This window comes from Mastigoproctus giganteus, chromosome 8 (genome assembly GCF_048544385.1).
Source record: "Mastigoproctus giganteus isolate SK-2022 chromosome 8, ASM4854438v1, whole genome shotgun sequence".
Lineage (NCBI taxonomy): Eukaryota > Metazoa > Arthropoda > Arachnida > Uropygi > Thelyphonidae > Mastigoproctus > Mastigoproctus giganteus.
The window spans coordinates 220456860-220478875 of record NC_143582.1 but is presented as its reverse complement, the minus strand read 5'-3'; the positions used below and the strand labels follow the sequence as shown (position 1 = coordinate 220478875).

Genomic DNA, 22016 nt, shown 5'->3' with positions numbered 1-22016 from the left:
CTACACAGCAGTTGTTTCTGCAGAAAATCAAACAACACCAGATCCATTCTTTGCCAATTTATGCCAAGCAATGGTTGCCGCAAACATTCCTTGGAACAATTCCTTGAAACATTCCTTCAAAAGCTTCTTGGAAAAATACTGCTTCTGAAAAATTCGTGACGAATCTGAATAATTCGTGACAAAAAAAAAAAAAAAATCCCAATTTATCGAGAGAGAGTCAGAAGTAGAAAGGAATTACCAAGAAAGAAAAGAATGACGACATCGAGATTAGGATCCTGGGTGTGCCAAGCGCTTACTCATCACATGTGAATATGGGCGTCGATTTAAGCAATTCTGGGTGAGCCCCTGGGTTAAAAAAACTACTGCGATGGCCGGGAATCGAACCCGGGTCAACTGCTTGGAAGGCAGCTATGCTCACCACTATACCACCATCGCCCATATGACTGAATGAAAATATATTGAAATTTATTTCGAGCCCACCAGGAAATAGATAATTGTCACATTTGAAAAGTAGTTCCTTCTTTTAGAGATTGAAAACCAAACCTTTTCGTAACAAAAGTGAAATTACCACTGTTGTGGCATACATAGAAGTCAATACAATGTTTGTAAGGAAAATATTTCGAAAAATCTTTACCGGTATGGTATTTTTAATAAATGGAAAACTGCTTTGTATCATTTTATTGGATGAAACAAAAAGAAGAAAATAGAAGATAATTTATTCATTTATTTACAATTTAAATTTTGATAGATTTAAGAAAATCGTACAAATGAAAGACTTAAATCTCAACAGGGAGTCTTTGGATTTACTTTTTCAGTTTTCATAATTTATTTTTTGCTTTCATAAATATTGAGTTGTCAGTAAACTCTTGAGGAACCACGAAGAGACTGCTTACTTGAAATCGGTTTAAATAATTTCGGGCACAATTCAGGGTATCGCTTCTCGGCCCTTTGGCTAAGATCAACCTGTAGTATTTGTTCTTAACAGCTGTGTTGAAAATGCGTATCTCATTTGAATATTCGTTCGGATTTTTAAGTTTTGCTCACTTGTTTGACATTTAGTAAGTTTTATTTGCTGGGGACGTGGCCTTCTTAAAGCCAACGTTTGTGCTTTGGAGGGGTGTTTGTTTTTCTTTTATTTTGCATGCTTGTGCAGTTTAGTGAATTTAGATTTAGAAATGAGTTCTCTCATACAAAGAGAAAGAACTGTCGAGATCTTATTAGACAATGATAAGGAAATTACAGATTTTTTGGACTGTTTGGTAGATAATTTGGGGAAAACAACGTACAGGAGTAAGACTTTACCTGCAAACAAAGTTCACGTAGTTTTTTTGACCAACAGGACTAGAGATACCTTTAAAAAGAGGCAGTTGGTGCCTAAACTAGCGGGTAATTTTCGAAAATTAATTACCATTTGACCGCTCTCCAGCTGAAATATCAGATGAACCATTGAAAAATGTATTATCAAAATGAGGAAAGATTATAGAAGTAAAATTACTGTGCTTATGGAGATGAACAAACCAGTACCTAATATCGTAACTGTAGGAGGGTACAGGTTATTACTGAATTACCCAGGAGTGGGGAGAATATGTTTCTGATGTCTTTGGACTGAACATCTTGGGGCACAGTGCCTTAAATCCAAATATTTTAATTGCAATGCAGTGGGGCACATTACGTCCGAGTGTGAGGAAAACTGCAGAAAACGCTACAGTGAGGAACACAGAATAAACGCCTGTCCTCGCCATTGGTTTTCAGAACGTATGGGAGAAAGAATCGTCCCTCTAGAGATAACATCGGAAGATATTCCTACGAAAGTGGAAGATTTTCCACCTTTAATTTCTCCTCTTGAGGAGGGAACAGTTTCACAGGAGGAGAAGTTCATTCCCATGGAAGAAGGGGCAAATATTAAAAATCCCCTAAAGCGCCAAGAGTGCGAAACAGTGACCAGTCCTTCAGCAAAACAAAGTGAAAACCGGAAAAAAATTGTAGAAGGTGACATCTCTTCTTTTAAAATACCTTTTTAAAAGAAAACGGAAGGGTACAAAGTATTTTAATCACCTGGGGGATGTGTTTTATATCAAGGACATCATGGAGTCTACGGTTGAAGAATTGGAGGAACTCTTCCGAAATTCGAAATTCTGAGTTAAGAATGAAAGAAGTTCTTACAGAACTGGCAATGGCTATCAGAGCACATGTGCTCTCGGAATTAGAACATAAGTGCTCTCAATGAATCATTTTATTATCGGCTCTTTAAATATTTAGGGGTTTAGAAAATAAATTTAACAGAATAGAGCACCATTTTAGGACTAGTTATAAAAATTTTATTTCTTTAAGAAGTGCATTTTAATACAGGATTGGATATTAGTAATTTTAATATCACCCTTAACGTTCAAAGTTTTTGGAGATTCGGTGATAGCAGGAGAGTGGTTGGCATTTTAATTATGCAACCTGTCTTAGGATATTTTAATAACGTTCATAGAGTTCTGTATGGGAAAATACTTTGCATTATGGTAGCAGGATTGTGCGTTTTGTAAATAAATGTCTATGCTTCTAATAATTCTGAACAGAGATCTATTCTTTTTTTTTTTTTCTTTTTTTTTTTTTGGAACTTGCTGTTTATTTACGCGGAGCTCAATGTATCATTATTGGAAGGGGACTGTAATTGTATTCAGGACCAACGCGCTCTTGGACAAAATTTTGGGTGATCCTATGCAAGGGACAGCAGCTTTTTCCGTCCTTGGCCATACCTTGAATGATCGTAACCTTGTGGACATGGTTTAGAGCAGGGGTGGCCAAAAAGTCGCTTACGGCTTTAATTTCGTTCGATCACGAGAAATTTTAAATATATCTAAAAAATAGATTAGTCAAAATCTAAAGGTTGTTATTATTATGCGCTCCACTGCATACGTTTAATACAAATCCGTTGAACCACCTGACTATTCTTGTTGCTGCGCAGCCACTAGGCTTCTTTTTGAAAAATTTTAAGAACAAAAATGAAATTAAAAGTGCTCTTCAAGATCTGCAATTATCTCGAAATACTGTGATGCGACGCATCAAAAAATTAGTAAAAATGCGAGCAAACAATTGCGGGCTCATATTGCTCATTGTGTATCCTTTTCTTTACAACTGGATGAATCTACAGATGTCAGTGTTAGAGCTCAATTGCTCGTTTTTATTCGTATGGTTTTCGATGATTCTGCCACTAGAACTGGTGGGTATGGTTTTGTTAAAAAAAAAAAAAAGAACTAGAGGTCTTGATATATATAAAGCAATCAAGAATTTTATCCAAAAAATTAAATTACCACTATTTAGGCTCGTATCAATAACAACAGATGGAGCTAAAGCAATAATGGGGCATCTTAACGGATTCATTGCATTGTGCCAAAAGGATGATGAATTCCCAGATTTTTTGAGTTACCACTGTATCAACCACTAATAAGTGTTAGCCAGCAAAAGATTAAATACTAAAAGTGTTATGGAAATAGCTTTCGAAATCGTGAATTCCAGAGGACAATCTCTTCAAAGGAGACATTTGAAAATGCAATTCGATAAAAATGAACCAGATCTGATATTACACGCAGATGTGAGGAGAGTGAGTCGGAGTAAGTTTCTACAGAGATTTCGAAATTTGCTGAATGAAATTTAAAAAAAATTGTTGATCAAAGGAGAGATGATTATCAGCAGCTACAATATACGGAGTGGTTGTGTGATCTGGTTTTTTGGCAGATTTTCCCAGTACATTTGGTGATTTGAATTTGGAATTACAAGGAAAATAAAAAATGTGGGTGACATGATTAGTAGTATTTCTGCATATAAATATTGGTAATGGCTAAGGATCTGAAAGAAAAAAATGCGATCATTTTGCAAATATGCAAGATTATTTGCAGAAATATTATTTATTATTATTATTATTAGCCGTTTGGTGCAAGGAAGGTACTCTCTGGTGCACCGTATGGTGCACCAGAGAGTATTTTTTATGTAAAGTGAAAACTTTTAAGTTATGAATTTAGGAAGAAAATGATTAAACTACAAAAACAGATTAAAATACTTATAAATGGAAATAAAAATGGGGTTAATAATAAATTCATACAAACCTTGGGGGGTAAGTTAGAAAAAGAACCTTTTAGCAATGCTAAAAAATAAGATTTGAAACTTAAAATCAAATTTAAGGAACAAGACAGACCATTGTCTGCCTTTTATGATCAGAAGCTGAAAGATCTTGCTTTGGATCGATTAATTACAGAGATAGATGCAGAGCACGGTTTGTTTACTACCACGCAGGAAATTGAGTGAATTCAAGCAATATTATACAAAACTTTTCAATAACCAAATCTCTTTTATTTGGGAAGTTGACCGTTACCCGGAGTACAGTACCTTTTTGCATATCATCATCATCATCATCATCATCAGCCATTTTCAATCCACTGCAGGATGAAGGCCTCTCCAGCAACTTTCCAGTTCCTTCTGTTTTGAGCACTGGCTATCCATTTACTACCCAATAACTCATGAATTTCATCTATCCATCTCCGCCTTTGTCTTCCAGGTTTTCTTCTAGCTCTTCTTGGGTACCATTCTGTTATTTTCTTAGTCCATCTGTCATCATGTCTTCGAGCTATGTGTCCTGCCCAAGACCATTTTAGTTCTTTAGTTTTGATAAGAATGTCCTTTACTTGAGTTTGCTGCCTAATCCATGTGTTTCTCTTCTTATCTAACAGTCTGATTCCCAATATAATTCGTTCCATTCTTCGCTGTGTAGTTCTTAGCTTCTCTTCCATTCTTTTGGTGAGTGCCCAAGTTTCACTTCCATAAGTCATGGTGGGGAGTATACATTGATTCATTATTTTACGTTTCAGACAAACTGGGATATTGCTCTTCAGTATGTGACTATATTTCCTGAATGCTATCCATCCAAAATTTATTCTTCTCTTGACTTCCAGCCATTTATCATTATTACAGCTAATAACTTGTCCCAGATAAGTATATGACTCCACCTTTTCAATTACTGCTCCTTCAATCATTATTTCCCTTTCCGTGGCATACTTGTTCATCATTACTTTTGTTTTAGCCATATTCATCTTTAGTCCAAAATCCTTACTAACTTTGCATAACTGATTAAGATTTTCCTCTAATTCTTTGGGATCGTGGCTTATGACCACAATGTCATCTGCAAATCGTAAATGGTTTAGGTACTCTCCGTTCACATTGACTCCTTTCTGCGACCAGTCTAATCTTCTGAAAGCTTCCTCAAGGGCAGCAGTAAACAGCTTCGGAGATATTGTGTCTCCTTGTCGAACTCCTTTCTCGATTTTAAATTTGCTACTGTCTTTGTCTAGTCTAATAAAGGATGTAGCACTCTCATATATTTTCTTCAAAATCATAATATATGGAGTATCTATGCCTTGTCTTTCCAGTGCCCGGAACATTGCCTTATGCTGTATGGAGTCAAACGCCTTTTCATAATCCACAAACGCCAGGCATAATGGTGTTTTATATTCATTTGCTTTCTCCATTAGCTGTGATATTACGTGAAGGTGATCCATAGTTGAGAATCCTGTCCTAAAGCCAGCTTGCTCTTTCGGTTGATTCTCATCAAGTATTCTTTCTAATCTGTTAGTAATGACCCTTGTGAACAACTTGTAGATATGGGATAACAAGCTAATTGGTCTATAATTTCCAATTTCTGATTTATCTCCTTTCTTATGCAGCAAAACTATGATTGCATTATTCCACTGCTTAGGCATCACACCTTTTCTAATGCACTTTGTGAAGAGCCTTGCCAGTTTTTGTGTTATGTCTCTTCCTCCCAATTTTAACAACTCTACAGTAACTTCATCTCCCCCGGGGCTTTCCGATTCTTCATTTTCTTCAATGCATGTTCTACCTCATCAGGAAGAATATCGGGTATGTCGTATGTGTTGCTACTTTGCAATCCATCTTCCCCACTGCTGGTATCATTCCCTCGCTCCTTGTGTAATTCTCTATAGTAGTCTTCTGCTATTTGAATTATGCCTTCTCTGCTGTTTATAAGTACACCATCGCTATTCTTCAGTTTCAGTATCATTTGTCTTTCTGTATTACTGCTCATGGCTGCTGATTTAAATCCTTTGTTTTCCCTTAATGCTTGTTCTACTTTTCTTGTGTTAAATCTTCTTATGTCCTCTCTGAGTCTCTTTCTAATGGCTTTGCATAACTCAGTATACTCAATTTTCTCCCTGTCAGTGTTTTTCTTGCTCTTCATTTGTCGTCTTTGGTTCATCATGACAAGTGTTTCTTGACTAATTTTTTCTTCTTTGGATTTCTGTTTCCCTATAGGTTTCTTGGGCTTTATCACTTTCAGAAAGTTGTAATATTCCTCGTCGATATCTTGGTCCTGAGCAGTCTGCAGAAGCTGAAACTTGTTCTTAAGTTCCAGTACATACTGCTTTTTCTCCTCCTCTGTTATTTCAAAGACCTTTGTATTATTTACTCGAGTCAGTTTTTTCCTTTCCTTTCCTACATCTATATCAAGTGTACATCTTACCATTCTGTGATCACTTCCAACATTTACCTTATTCAGGACGGTAACATCATTCACAATATATCTTCTGTTAGTGAGGATGAAGTCGATTTCATTAGTTGTTAATCCATTTGGACTCTTCCATGTCCACTTTCTGTTCACCCTTTTCTTGAAAAAAGAGTTCATTACTGTCAGTCCTTGAGATTCTGCAAATTCCACAAGTCTTTCACCTCTTTTATTTCTTTCACCAATTCCAAAATTTCCTATAGTTCCTCTTTCTGCCCTGTTTTGCCTTTTTCCAACCTTAGCATTGAAGTCCCCCATAATAATAGTGTAGTGGGTTTTCTGCTCATCTAGAAGACTCTCAATTTCAGTGTACATTTCTTCAACCTCTTCATCATCATGGCTCGATGTTGGTGCATAAATCATTATAATCTTTAGCTTGTACCTCTTAGAAATCTTGAATATTAGTCTTGACACCCTTGGTGATGTACTTTTGAATTCCAAAATGTTGTTTTTAAAATCTTTATGGACCAGAAACCCAACTCCACCTTCACTCCTTTCACTGTTTCCATTGGTGTACAGCAGATTTCCACTTGATAAACTTATAAGTGATTCATTTCTTCTTCTTGTTTCAGCCAAAGTACCTTTTTGCATAATGCTGTAATAAATCGTGAAGAACTCAATGCAGCCATTAAGGAATGCAATCTTCACAGGGCGCCTGATCCGGACGGACTGGGCATCGAGTTTTATACACAGTATTGGACTGTTATTGCCCGAGCTTTATTGAAAATTTTCAATGATTTTCTAGAATATTTTAATTTACTAGTCTCGTTTGTAGAAACTCACACTGTATTTATCAGGAAAAAAGATAGGGATGCTAAGCAGATCGGTAACTGGAGGCCAATTGCATTGTCAAATGTGGATTATAAGATTTTTGCAAAAAATATCAACAACAGGTTAAAGGCTGGGATTTCTAAAGAAATAAAAGTGGAACCAAGTGTATGGAATTCCAGAATGTCAATTAATTCTAATCTGTACTTACTGTGGGATGTGATAACTAAGGTTCGGATTTTTGTGTATTATCATATTCATTTTTCGTTTACATAAAGGCATGACACTTAGTGGGACCATGTTACATGGTCTAAGGATACTAAGAAAGCGTGTTTCTTATTTCACCATATTTTACACATTAGGTCATAATTTCAAAAAAAATACATGAAATATCATATTTAATAGCATACTTTATACTTGTCGACATAAAATTTTCATATTTCGTCTTGTGATAATCGATTAACAAATTGATTTAAAATATATTTCTAAAAAACCGTGGGAATTTACATTTATTCATTTCGCATTCCAGCGTGGCCGGGCACGAGTGGCTAAATCCCAAAGTTATTTTGATTGGTTCTTTACTCACTCACAACCACACCGTACTGGCATTTTAGCTATAATTTAAAACTTTACAGTAGTTTCGCCTTGTACTGAGCTCAACGAATTATTCGTCTAAAGACGTACGTAAATTAATTAATAAATATAATATCGGTGTAGATACACCATAGATAACTTTTAAAGAACAACTACGATAGAAGTGTGAAAGGCATCATTTCGTCTGTATCTCATATTGTTCTCTTCCTTCACAACGAGTTGCCCCTTTTTGCACTACCTCGAATAAGTAATGCTTTAGTAATACTGTAATAGAGAAAACTAATGTTACTAATTCTCAGTGAGTACCACCACCCAGACGGTACAGTTTCAAAGCTACTTGGCTTTTCATCGGTTGGTGGTGGTAAGACAAGTAACAATAGTCTTCTCTATTAGTAAAGCATTACTTATTCGAGGTAGTGCAATAAAAGTGCAACTCGTTTTGAAGAAAGAGCACAATATGAGAACAGACGAAATGATGCCTTTCACACTATCGTACTTGTTCTTTAAGAGTTCTCTACGGTGTATCCACACCGATATTATATAAAATCTTAAATATTATGCCTTGTTGCATTTAGTTTATTTAAGGAAATTAATTAATTGCCTGGTAATAGATCTATTTTTGGATCCATTCTTTGCCAATTTATGCCAAGCAATGGTTCCCGCAAACATTCCTTGGAACAAAGTGAACAATCCGGTCTTCAAAAGCTTCTTGGAAAAATACTGCTTTTGAAAAATTACTGACGAATCAACGTTACGAAAAAATTACCTTGAAGACTGCCATAAATCGGTATACTCTCATTGGTTTTATTAATTAATCATTTAATAAAATTCCAAAACTGGACGCTCTGTAGGCTATATTTTAATTAGTTTATTTATTTACTTACTTGAAGTGTCTAAACAATATTCGCGAAGATATTGGAATCAGCTGTGTGTGGGGTTCAGTTGATGAAACCACGGATTGTGAAGGCAGATTTTATTGTCGGAAACCATCTAAATCACATCTCCTTGCATAAAAAGTTCTGGATAAAACTAATCATGCAACTGTTGCTAGATTTCTTAACTATTAATTTAATTTTATTATTATTATTATTACCTATATGGTGCAAGGAAACCTGAGACTTATGCTGCACAAGCCAAAAAAAAAAAAAAAAAAAAAAAAAATTCCCCAGTTACCCTAGAAGGGAATAACTAAGAAAGAGAGGAATGATGATGTCCAGCCCAAGACCTTGGGTGTGCAAACCCATAATCACCAGACGTGCACCCCTGAGTTTTAAAATCACTATTAAGCATTAGCGAAAACGGATTTTGAACTAAATTTTTGTACATTTCTTTTTTTTTTTTTTTTTTTTTTGCCCTATTCAAAAGAAAGTAACGTACAAAAACAAACAAAAAAAAAAAAAAAATATATATATATATATATATATATTCAAATAATTATTCCTTATCATTTTATGATGTTGGCATGCTTAAAATTAATTTTAAATAAATTCAGTATAGTTGGCAGCACATCACAATGAAATTTTTACAGTAGAGTACAGCGAACCGAGCGTTGTCTGATACCGAGCTGTAAAGTTCGCTTTATTATTATTATTATTAGCCATATGGTGCAAGGAAGCCAGAGGCTACTGCTGCACCAGCCAAAAAAAAAAAAAAAAAATTCCCAAATTACCTTGAGACAGAGAAGTAGAAATGAATAACCAAGAAAGAGAAGAACGATGATATACAGCTGAAAACCCTGGTTTTGCCAACCCCATACTCACCAGATGGATATTCGGTATTGCATAATGTTCATTTTAAACTAAACTTCTCTATTTTGTTTGTACTTGCAAAAAAAAACTAAGGAGCAAGAGAAATGCAAATAATTAGTCGTTATAATTTTATTATTCGAATATGGAAAAGAGACGAAATTTTTATAAATAGCGTATAGATGGCAACGTATCACAGTTAAATTTATACGCTATTACAGCATATTATTTTGGCTTAGAAATTGGTATTAGAAATTGGTAAAAAAAGTAAAGACAAAAAACAAACAAATCCAAATATGCATTCCTAATAATTTTGTGATTTCATTATGCAAAAGCTTAGTTTTTCGTATAGATGGCAGCACATAACACGGAAACTTTATACCGTAGTACAAAGTAAAGCATTGCCTAAAAACTAAACGGAAATATATTAAAATTTAATTCACTCCCGCCAGAAAATAGCCAAATGTCACATTTGAAAAGGTACTTCCTTCTGTTAGCGATTCAAAACCGAACCTAATCGAAACGAAAGTGCAGTAACCACTGTTGTGCTACAATAATTGAATACAATGAAATGTTTGTAAGAAAAAGTTTTCAAAAAATCTTTACCTGTTTTGTATAATTTTATTTGATAAAACAAAAAGAAGATAATTAAACTGTATTTTATTTCATTTCTAATTGAAATTTAAAGTTCGATGGATTTAAGAAAAGCGTAATAAATCAAAAGTTCTTAAGCTATTACCTCAACAGCGAATCTTTGGATTAACTTTTCTAAGTTTTCGTAATTTATATTGGTTATCATATGGTACCAACCACTGAAAATGGAGAATTATTCAGTGGCTTTTATTCATTAATAAATAAATTAAATTACCATCCAAATTCGATAGACAACCATCCTGACGAAGAGTTTAGGAATTACGGACGGTAGATGGCGCTGATCCTTTAGCCACCCTTTTTCTGACCAGTAGATGGACTTTATACCTAAAAAAACGAAAACTTTTTTTAATTTAAAAAATTGCATTCGTTTGTAAGTAATTTATTAAGGACATGTCAAGAACTGTTATTTTTGAAAAGGCAAATCCCAGTTTTGTGCATAGCTTTCATAAATATTGAGATTTTAGTAAACGTTTGCGGAACTACCAAATGGCTGCCTACTTGAAATCGGTTTTAAGGATTTCGGGCACAGTTTAGGCTATCGCTTCTCGGCCTTATGGCTAAGATCAAAGTGTAGTATCTGTTCTTATCAGCTTAATATCTGATACGGGGTCCAACGGGCCCTGAGATGTTAAACTGATTTTTGGAACCCGGTGAAGAGCTCGGAGCTTGCTCCACCTTTGCCACGAGTTGTCCTGGTCTTGCACTACCTCCAGAGTCAGCTCACCACAATTAATCCAAAAAAAGCAAATTTGTGATTCATTACTGGCAGCAATGATAGGCTAAATAAAGAATACCATGTTGTCTTCTGTGGGTACTACAAATACCACACAGGATTCGATCATCACAGATTCGTCTGCTCTATTCGGTCCAGTGTCGTCTTGTAAAACGATTCACTAAAGGGACAACTTATTTTCATTCTGTCAATTTTCTATTCAGGGGAAGATGGAAGTATCTGATATGGTGGATGAGAAATGGGTCAATCAAACCGAACTTTAAGGCTTAAAAAATTCGGACTAAAGGCACTTTAGCCACCTGGCTAAAGTGCCTTCTGAAAGATACTCTGTGTAGCCCGGTTTGTTTCACAGAGTATCTTACTTCTCTGTGCACAGAGTGGCATGGATCTGGTCCAAGCGGCTCATCTCACAGAGCCCTGAGCACTTCTTTCCCAAGAGAGACAGAAGAGAGAGAAAGGGAAAGGGGAAGACAGAAGCCAAGCGGGATTGTTTCGGTGAACAATGATGAAAGGAGGTACATAAAGAGTTTCGAGTGAAGTCGAGTTGTAGAGGAGGTGTAGATACCTAGAGAGTGAGTTCCTCGAACCAATCTGTTCTTATCAGCTTAATATCTGATACGGTGCCCAATGATTAGCTTAATATTTAATACACTGAATAGATTAGTTTAATTAAGACATTAAACGCTACACTAAGTCCAGCAGATGTTGGCGTTTTAGTCCTGGGAACTTCGCATTTATTCAAAAGGTTCGTGTTGGGGGGGGGGGGTTAAGTATGTTTTTTTTTTTTTTTTTTTAATATTTCGTTTTTATCTCACTTTCTCTTATTATATCTCACAGAAGATTTCTACCGATATTTATATTTTTTCTTATTTTATATTTATATTTTTACACCTGACTGGTATACTCTGTATATATCACAGACAATTCTGAGGATCATGAGGGTAATTTCTTCTGTTTCCCCTTAATCAGTGTTCAGGATTCTTTCACCAAATTGTGGGAGAGCAAAGTCTTAACTAGGCAAGCAAGGCGTGTGTTATTTAGAATAACAGGACTCAAGGTGAAAACAAAACATGAAATTTATTACAACATATATATTATACAATTGAATTAGAAAGCATACAGTCCTAATATAGAAAGTCGACTCAGAGATACCGTGCATATATTATTCTAATTACAGTTTCCATTTACTAGTTATTCTGATTTGACAATTATATAAAAAAAACACCTGATTCATTCATTTTTCCTTATTCCTCAACTAACTCCTAACACTTGTACATTCACTATACCTATTTCACCTACTCCTGTATACAATACTATTTCATATATTAACAATCAAATATGCTACATTCATCATTCAGCTCGGTGTTCTCACCACTCTACAATATACTTGTAGACCAACTTCAGTATTCTAAAGTCCCTACTTGTTATTAATCACTCAGATAAACCAACGAATCTTTGTCAATTAAAACACTATATTCAGAGTTGCTCATATAACTCAATTATTTATCATTAAAACATATTCAGAATCCCTCTTTATAAACTTTACTACCCTTCTAACACATTATAGCTAATTGTACATTAATTTCATCTATTACTCATTCCTTCGTTTCCTTTGCATTATACATTAGCCCTTTTTAACATAATAAACTCTGTTAGTATATCTACCTCAGGGATAATTTATCTTTCATTTTACTTTCTAGTGCTACCCTCTTTTCATTAATTACTATACTATTTCACTAACACTACTTGTTAATTAGTCTACAGTACTTAATATATCGCTCACCTACTTCTGTCGTTTTCTTTTCCCTTCCAGGGAGGTTTCAGGCTTCCATCTTAGGCTATCTTCTAAGGCTTTCCTTCATTTTCTCCTGAATCTGCTTCAGACAATTTTCTGGAACTCTCGGCTGCATGAGTCTGGCGTCCTTTCTCCTGCTTTGAATACACAACTCCTCCTTTACTACGGATCATTCAGATGTAGCTTTCTCCAAGATGTCGTTACGTTTCATGGTTCACTTAACTGTCTTTCATAACCTTTTTCTTATCATCCTTAGCCTTCCCGTTACCATTATACTCTTAATTATTTTCCACCTTACTGCGGAGGTCCTTTTTTGCACTCAACTTACTTTTCTCACTCTGTCTCCACGATCATCCCGTTAGCCACACTCTCTCTTACTCTGACCACTCCTCTCTTCTTGCCACCCCTTCTCACACTCTCAAGACCCCAACTTTATTTCCGTCGTTTGAACCTCCTTCCCCAGGACCACTACAAATCCCAGGAATTCACCTAAACATCCCCTCTTTTCTATTCGTTAAAAAAATATATACGATAACTATTTGCGCCATGTGCAAACCAAGCCTTGTTCCGTCATTTCCTTGTTTAGTTCTCAGGATAGAACAATCCTTTCAAGTCTGCCGTTGTCCCCAAGGATAGCCATTTTCGTCTTTTCCCATTTGCGAAAATGTTGACAACTTACCAAAAAGCCACCACAGTGACCTGGTCTTTTTCGACCCAAACGCTATGGGACTTATGTCCAGTTGCCACATAGATCAAACGTGTTTTAATCACTTGGATTTCACCGACCCATTGTTTCCAGTAATCCCTTTCCGCTTTTTCACTAATGACCACTCCTTTCCTAGTATGGGGTGGCTGTTTTTGTTTATTCACCGTTCACTCCCTTTTCCCATGGATCTACATTTATATGTTACTTTCTCTTCCATTTGACTGCTATTCAGTTTGCACATCTCTAATCCCATATTTTTTTAATCTAGTATTCTTCGAATATATGCTTCTCTTAAATGTAAAAATTTGCTTTCCATATCAAAGATTAAATTATTCCCAAATTACAAATTTTCCCATTACCTCTTAAACTCCATATTTGTAAGATTGACGTCTTACAGGTTCATCACCAGGTAATTTGGATGCATTTCTAGTCGTTTTTTCTAAGTAATTAATTGGGTTTGTAAAAGGAAAGTATTGTCTGACCAGTTTGATTGGTTACTATGATTCAGTCAAAAAGGAACACAATGCAAAAAGTAATTTTGTTATTATATACTTGGATTTTAGGAAATCTTTGATACTGTGGAACATGGAAGACTACTGTACAAATTGGAGCAGTTTGGCATGCGGGGCAAGTTGCTACAATAGATAAAAGGATGGTTGAGTGGGAGAAAACAGTTGCAATTAATGGACTCTTTGTGGACTAATGTTATTAGTTGAGTCCCCAGGTTTCGGTGTTGAGTCCATTGTCGTTTTATGTATTGATATTGATGAAGGTATATCAGGTTTAATGTTCAAGTTAGCAGACGACACGACGGTTGGCAAGGTTGTTAATGTTACTAATGACAGTACGCTACTGCAACAGGATCTAGATAAGTTGGGCAAATGGGCTGAGAGGTAGCAACTGAATTTTAAAATTGACAAACGTAAAGTACTGCATATGGGTAGCAGCACAGAGAAAAAAGATAGTAAGAAGTAAATAAGAAGTATGTTACTACCCTCTGGGTAGCAGTAACCCCAGAGTGATATATCAACTGTGCAGCACTACACTCAGGGTAGTGGAGAATGAAAACGACCTGGGGGTAATTGTGCAGTCAGAAATCAAGTAATTGGTTCCTCTTACGAAGAAAGGCTGAAGCTCTGCAAATTGCAGTGTCTGGAGATTAGGCTTCTGCGAGGGGATCTAATTGATGTGTATAAGGTTCTAAATGGTTTGAGCAAGCTCAATGCCAATGGAATTCTTCCTCTTGCCCAGATTAATAGCCTAACGGAACATAAATTCAAATTGAGGGAAGACAGTTGTAGAATAGATGTGAGGAAATTTGCCTTTAGTCAGCGTGTGGTTTATTGCTGGAACAAACTCTGTCGTTGCGGAAGTTGAGAGTTTAAATAAATTCAAGGAAGAATTAGACAAACATTTGGAATGAATGGATGGGTGAAATGGGAAGAAGTTTTTTTTTTTTTTTTTTTTATGGCTGATGCTTCTTGCTTTCTTGCATCATATGCTTCTACTAACGCTAATGCTAACTTAATTTTACGGTTTGGATGTTCAGAGGCTTCAAATTTTATAGAAATTGGGTACAGATGGCTGCAAATCATAGTTAAATTTATACTGTACTGTATTACAAAGTTAGTATTGCCTAATAACAACTATTAATTTGGTTTTAAAATCGGTAATAAGCATTGGCGAAAACAGATTTTAAACTAAATTTTTCTACTTTTTTTCCCCTTCCAAAGATAGTTAGGCACAAAAATAAATATTCATTTCTTATCGTTTTATGATGTTGGCATGCTTGAAATTGAGTATATAGGGCACAACACCACAGTTAAATTTACAGTACTGCGAAGTGAACGTTGTCTGATACTGACCTGTAAATTTGGCCTTATAATCGGTATTAGGCATCGCGTTATTATTATTATTATTATTAGCTATATGGTGCAAGGAAGCTGCGGCTTATGCCGCGGCTTCCTTCCACCAGTCAAAAAAAAAAAAAAAAAAAAATCCCGAGTTACCCTGAGAGAGAGAGAGAGAGGAATCACCAAAAAAGAGAAGAATGATGATATCCAGCTCAGGATCCTCGGTATGCGAAGCCCATACTTATCAGATGTTAGCCCCTGCGGTAGAGAAAGGCATTATTGTTATTATTATTATTATTAGCTATATGGTGCAAGGAAGCCTGGTCTTTTTCTGCACCAACAAAAAAAAAAAAAAAATTACCGATTTATCGAGAGAGAGTCAGAAGTAGAAGGGAATCACCACGAAAGAGAAGAATAATGACATCCAGCTTAAGATCCCTGTGGTGCTAAGCCTGTACTCTCCACATCTGAGCCCATGGAGTTTTAAAAAAACAAAAAAAATTATGCGATGGCCGGGAATCGAACCCGGGTCAACTGCTTGGAAGGCAGCTATGCTAACCACTATACCACCATCGCACTGATTAGTAAGTAAAAATATATTAGAATTTATTAATATCGACCAGGAACCTTCCGTTAGAGATTCAGAACCAAACCTTTTCTAAGAAAAGGTGAAATTACCACTGTTATGGCATATAATAATAGATGACAATATAATGTTTGAAGGAAAAACATTTACCTGTATGCAATTTTTAGTAAATGGAAAACTGCTTTGTATCGTTTTATTGGATGAAACAAATAGAAGATAATTTATTCATTTATTTACAATTTAAATTTCGATAGATTTAAAAAAAAAGCGTACAAATCAAAGGCTCTTAATAAATTACAACAAACCTGCCGAAAATTTTAGGAATTTCGGACGGTAGATGGCGCTGATACTTTAGTATAGTACAGAGTACAAAGTACTGTAGATGGACTTTGTAAGTAATTTATTAAGTATTTGTTATTATTATTATTAGTCATATGGTGCAAAATAGCCTGAGGCTTATACTGCACCAGTCAAAAAAAAAAAAAAAAAATCCCAAGTTACACTGCGAGAGAGAGAAGTAGAAAGGAATCACCAAGAAAGAGAAGAATGATATCCAGCAGAGGATCCTGGGTTTGCCAAGTCCATACTCACCAGATGCGAGCCCCGGATTGTGTGAAGAACTGTTATTTTTGGAAAGTTTCAAAGCCTATTTTGTGCATAGGTTTCATAAATATTGAGATTTTAGTAAACTCTTGAGGAACCACAAAAAGACTGCTTACTTCAAATCGGTTTAAATAATTTCGGGCACAATTCAGGGTATCGCTTCTCGGCCCTTTGGCTAAGATCAACGTATAGTATTTGTTCTTATCACCTGTGTTGAAAGTGCGTATCACATTTGAATATTCATTCGGATTGGTAAGTTTTGCTCATTTCTTTGACATTTAGTATGTTTTAATTCCTTGGCACGTGGCTCTCTTCAAGCCAAAGTTTGTGCTTTGGGAGGGGTGTCCGTTTTTCTGTTTTTTTTTTTTTTTTTTCTGCAATTTAGTGAATTCAGATATAGAAATGAGTTCTCTGATACAAAGAGAAAGAATTGTTGAGTTCTTATTAAGACGGTGATAAGGAAATTATAGATTTTTTGGACTGTTTGGTAGATAATTATGTTGAAAACAACGTACAGGCGTAAACCTTTACCAGCAAACAAAGTTACGTGGTTTTTTTTTAACACCAGCACTACAGATTTAGCCTTAGAAGGTTTTACCTTTAAAAAGAGGCAGTTGGTGTCTAAACTAGTGGGTAATTTTCGTAAATTAATTACCATTGACCGGTTTCCAGTTAAATATCAGATGAACCATCGAAAAATGTATTATCAAAATGGAGAAAAATTGTAGAGGTAAAAACTAATTGTTACCGGAAATATCCTAGAGTGGAAACAGGTACAATTACTGTGCTTATGGATATTAACAAACCAGTACCTAATATCGTAACTGTAGGAGGGTACAGGTTATTACTGAATTACCAGGAGCAGAGAATGTGTTTCAGATGTCTTTGGACTGAACATCGTCGGGCACAGTGCCCTAAATCCAAATGTTTTAATTGCAATACAGTGGGGCACATTACATCCCAGTGTGAGAAAAACTGCAGAAAATGCCTATCCCCGCCGTTCTCTTTCAGAACGTATAGGAGGAAGAATCGTCTCTCTAGAAATAACATCGGAAGATACTATTCCTACACAAGTGGAAGATTTTCCACCTTTAATTTCTCTTCTTGAGGAGGGAACAGTTGCAGAGGAGGAGAAGTTGATTCCCATGGAAGAGGGGGTAAATATTAAAAGAAAACGGAAGGGTACAAAGTATTTCAATAGCTTGGGGGGATGTGTTTTATATCAGGAAATCTATGGTTGAAGAATTCGAAGAACCCTTCAGAAATTCTGAGTTAAGAATGAAAGAAGTTCTTACAGAACTGGCAATGGCTGTCAGAGCACATGTGCTGTCGGAATTAGAACATAAGTGCTCTCAATGAATCATTTTTTATCGGCTCTTTAAATATTTAGGGGTTTAGAAAATAAATTAAACAGAATTTTGTATGGAGCACCATTTTAGGACTAGGTATAAAAATTTTATTTCTTCAAGAAGTGCATTTTAATACAGGATGGGATGTTTGTAACTTTAAAATAATACTTTTAAATTTCCAAGTTTTGGAATTTTGGTGATAACAAAAGTAGAGGGGTTGGAATTTTAATTATGAAACCGGTCTTAGAATATTTTAATAATGTTCAAAGAGAGCAGTAAGGGAGAATAGTTGCCATAGATTGGCATTATGGGGGCTGGATTGTGCGTTTTCTAAATGTCTATGCTCCTAATAATGCTGAACAGAGATCTGTTTTTTTTGTTTGTTTTTTTTTTACTCTAATTTACCAGTCTCGTTTGTAGAAACTCACACTGTATTTATCAGTAAAAAAGATAGTGATGCTAAGCAGATCGGTAACTGGAGGCAAATTGCGTTGTCCAATGTGGATCATGAGATTTTTGCAAAAATTATCAACAACAGGTTAAAGGCTGGGATTTCTAAAGTAATAAAAAGCAACGAAGTGTATGGAATTCCACAATGTCAATTTATTCTAATCTGTACTTATTGAGGGATGTAATAAGATATGCTGGTCACAGGGGCTGTCCAATGGCGGTTCTCGCTGTGGATTTGGAAAAAGCGTTTGACAGTGTTAGACACGAATATTTAAATCAGATTCTTCTACGTATAAATGTGGGCGATAAAGTACGTAATATTATAAATTCAATCTATGATGTAACTAGTACGAGACTTAATCAATGGGAAACAATCTACCAGTATTGCTCTGCAGAGGGGTGTTAGACCACTCAGTCCCTTACTAATGATCTTGTTGCAACATTAAGGAATGCCTCTTCTTTAAAAGAATTCTTTCGCGTTTGTCAACAGTTTCCAGTTCTTTCGAGGTTGGGTATACACTACGCTAAAAGCAAATTGAAAGTTTTTGGAAAGGAATAGTTTGAAAACGTCATACCAGGTCTTCAAATCAAAGTGGGAGGTATTAAAATTCTGGTGGTTAATTTTGAACAATCCATTACCGTCTCTAAAAGAGAAATAAAACAAATAACTAAACAAACAACAAAGGAGTGGAAAATTGGCCTTAGGGCTTTGTATCACAGAGCTTTGATAATAAAAACGGTTATTTTGCCTAAGATCTTATATACCTTAAATGTGACTGGTATAAACGTCAGTGTGGAGAGCAGATATCTGGACTTTTGTTTCAGTTTTTCTGGAACTATCGCAGACAGCAGAGAAAGGAATATGGGGGTTTGCCATACCTAAGATCTCTTATAGGATTTTAGCAACTGACATAGTGGAGCTACATAGATTGTTGAATGGTAGTCACGGAGGTAGTGTATTGGTAAAATTTTTCTTAGGATTCCAAAAGATTTTTTTGGTTGCATGGATTATCAGGGTCCTCGTACTCTAGATATTCCAGATTGGTCTTGATTAAAGTTTGTGAAGTTTTAAAATCAGATGGTATTAACCTTTATACACTGAAAATCAATGAAGAAATTTATGAAGAAATCTTTAAATTTTATTCCCGTCCAACAGACAAAATTGACTTTGGTGTAGGTAAAGCATCAGTTTTTTGCCAGTTGCATAACACTGAGGATTCAGGATTGAGCTGGCTTGGAGAATTGGGTATAAGAACCTATCTGTAAACGAAATAAAATATAATCTGCCTTTTGTACTGAAAGAGAAACTGTAGAACATCTCTTTGTATCGTGTCACTTTGCTAATCAGATGTGAACATTTTTACAAAATTTCCTTAAACTTTCAGCACCTCTTGGAGAAAACGGGACAATTTGTGTACAGTTTACCCTATCTAAACTAAACTATTTTCTTTTAAGGCCACTCGAATAATGAAATTCATCTGCAGTGCTGTGTATATTATGTTTGTGAATTGCGCGTGTTCTATGGTCGATTTGTCTGTTTTGCTGGACAAAAAACCCAGTTTCTGGGGGAAAACCTTGCTATCTATGCCTGAGACCAACTAACTCAGCCACGGAGTGAACAAAGCACATTAAAGTTCCTCTCGTCATCGACGGGATTCAAACCCGGGCCTTTTCACCCGGTGTGCGGAGGACAATGACGTTACCACTGTGCTACTGCGCAGACAGTTTACTCCAGCTATTAGAAACAAGCAGTTAATTAATTAATTATAGGGTTTTTAATTAAAGAATTGTAATTGGTCAGACAAATTCATTGTCTGACCAATTTGATTGGATACTATGATGTAGTCACAAAAGAACTGGATGCAGGGAATAACTTTGATATTATATATTTGGATCTTAGAAAGGCTTTTGATACTGTTGCGCATGGAAGACTGCTGCACAAATTGGAGAAGTGTGGCATTCGAGGCAAATTGCTGCTATGGATAAAGGGATGGTTGAGTGGCAGAAGACAGAGAGTGGTAATCAATGGACACTGCTCAACGTGGACTAATGTTATTAGTGGAGTTCCTCAGGGTTCAGTGTTGGGTCCATTGTTGTTTTCTGTATTTATAAATGATATTGATGATGGTGTATCAGGCTTAATGTCCAAGTTTGCAGACGATACAAAGGTTGGCAGGGTTGTTAAGGACACTACTGATACTATGCTGCTGCAACAGGATCTGGAAAGGTTGAGCAGATGGGCTGAGAGGTGGCAAATGAAGTTTAACATTGACAAATGTAAAGTACTACATATGGGAAACAGTAACCCCAGATCAACGTATCAACTCTGTGGTACTACGCTGACAGTGGTAGAGAATGAAAAGGACCTGGGGGTAATTGTGCAGGCAGATATGAAGTTCTCTGAGCAGTGCAGACGAGCTGCAAGAGTAGCTCATGGTGTCTTGTCAATGATATACAGGAATTTTTCTAGCAGGGACAGGGATGTGATTATTCCCTTGTATAAGGCATTGGTCAGGCCACACCTTGAGTACTGTATACAGGTCTGGAGGCCTCATTTCAAGAAGGATGTAGAGCTGCTGGAAAGAGTACAGAGAAGGGCAACAAGATTAGTGAATGGAACAAAGGGTTGCTCTTACGAAGAAAGGCTTAAGTTTTGCAAATTACAGAGCCTGGAGACTAGGCATCGCCGAGGTGATCTGATAGAGGTGTACAAGGCTTTGAATGGCTTGAGCATGCTCAATGCCGATGGAATTCTTCCTCTTGCTCAGAATAATCACCTGAGAGGGCATAAATTCAAATTGAGGAAGGACGGATGTCGGATAGATGTGCGGAAATTCGCCTTTAGCCAGCGGGCAGTTGGTTTGTGGAATAGACTTCCATCGCTTGTTGTTGAAGTTGATAGCCTAAACAAATTTAAGGCTCAGCTGGACAGGTATTTGGAACGAATTGAGGGGTGAAATTGGAGTAGTGGTTGTTTTTTTTTTTTTTTTTTCTTTTTTTTTGGCTGATGCTGAATAAGCTTGCTTTCTTGCATCATATGCCTCTACTAATGCTAATGCTAATTCCAAAAGGAAAAATAAAATTTTCGCCAATAAGAATTTCACAGTTCAAGATATTTGCAGGATGTCATACGCATCTATGGTAGGTTTTTTTTGGATAGAATTAGAAGTTTTGGGGGCGGTGCACTTTGTGTGTAGATGATGTCAACCATCAACAATTAGTAGATTAGTTAACGGGTGTCTCGAGGTATTACTGCGCTGAAGAGTCTTAAAACATGGTTGGGTCGTTTGTAAGTTTTGGAATTACTTAATTATTAAGTAGGATTTGTTTATTTAATTAAGTAGCTCTATTTAAGTTTCTAGTATAAATTTCTTGTGTAATTACCCTGTATTTATGATTCATCTTAGATTTTTCGCTTACAGCTGTGAGGTGAGGGATAGTCTGAGATGAAGTTCTAAGTTTGGCAGGGCAGGCCTAATTCAGAAGGCTGATCTGTCAGTCTCCCAACGGAATGACATTTCTTAGTTGGTGGGTCCCGTATAGATATTAAGCAACGATAACTGAGAGGGACCTTGATCCAAATAATAGCAGGAGCCTTTCTTTTCTCGACAGATTGCTTTT

At 36.0% G+C, this 22016-nt stretch overlaps 3 non-coding genes and 2 pseudogenes across 3 annotated transcripts; 3 read left to right on the top strand and 2 right to left on the bottom strand.

The window, feature by feature from the left end:
* Positions 1-363: 363 nt before the first annotated feature.
* TRNAG-UCC (transfer RNA glycine (anticodon UCC)) lies at positions 364-435 on the bottom strand. The gene has a single exon. It is a non-coding gene; the product is annotated as a tRNA-Gly (tRNA).
* A 497-nt stretch (positions 436-932) lies between these two features.
* Positions 933-1100, top strand: LOC150082330 (U2 spliceosomal RNA; annotated as a pseudogene).
* A 9757-nt stretch (positions 1101-10857) lies between these two features.
* LOC150082329 (U2 spliceosomal RNA) lies at positions 10858-11049 on the top strand. Its single transcript, XR_016547326.1, has one exon. It is a non-coding gene; the product is annotated as a U2 spliceosomal RNA (small nuclear RNA).
* Positions 11050-15911: 4862 nt separating this feature from the next.
* On the bottom strand, positions 15912-15983 carry TRNAG-UCC (transfer RNA glycine (anticodon UCC)). Its single transcript has one exon. It is a non-coding gene; the product is annotated as a tRNA-Gly (tRNA).
* A 768-nt stretch (positions 15984-16751) lies between these two features.
* LOC150082327 (U2 spliceosomal RNA) lies at positions 16752-16868 on the top strand (annotated as a pseudogene).
* Positions 16869-22016: the final 5148 nt, after the last annotated feature.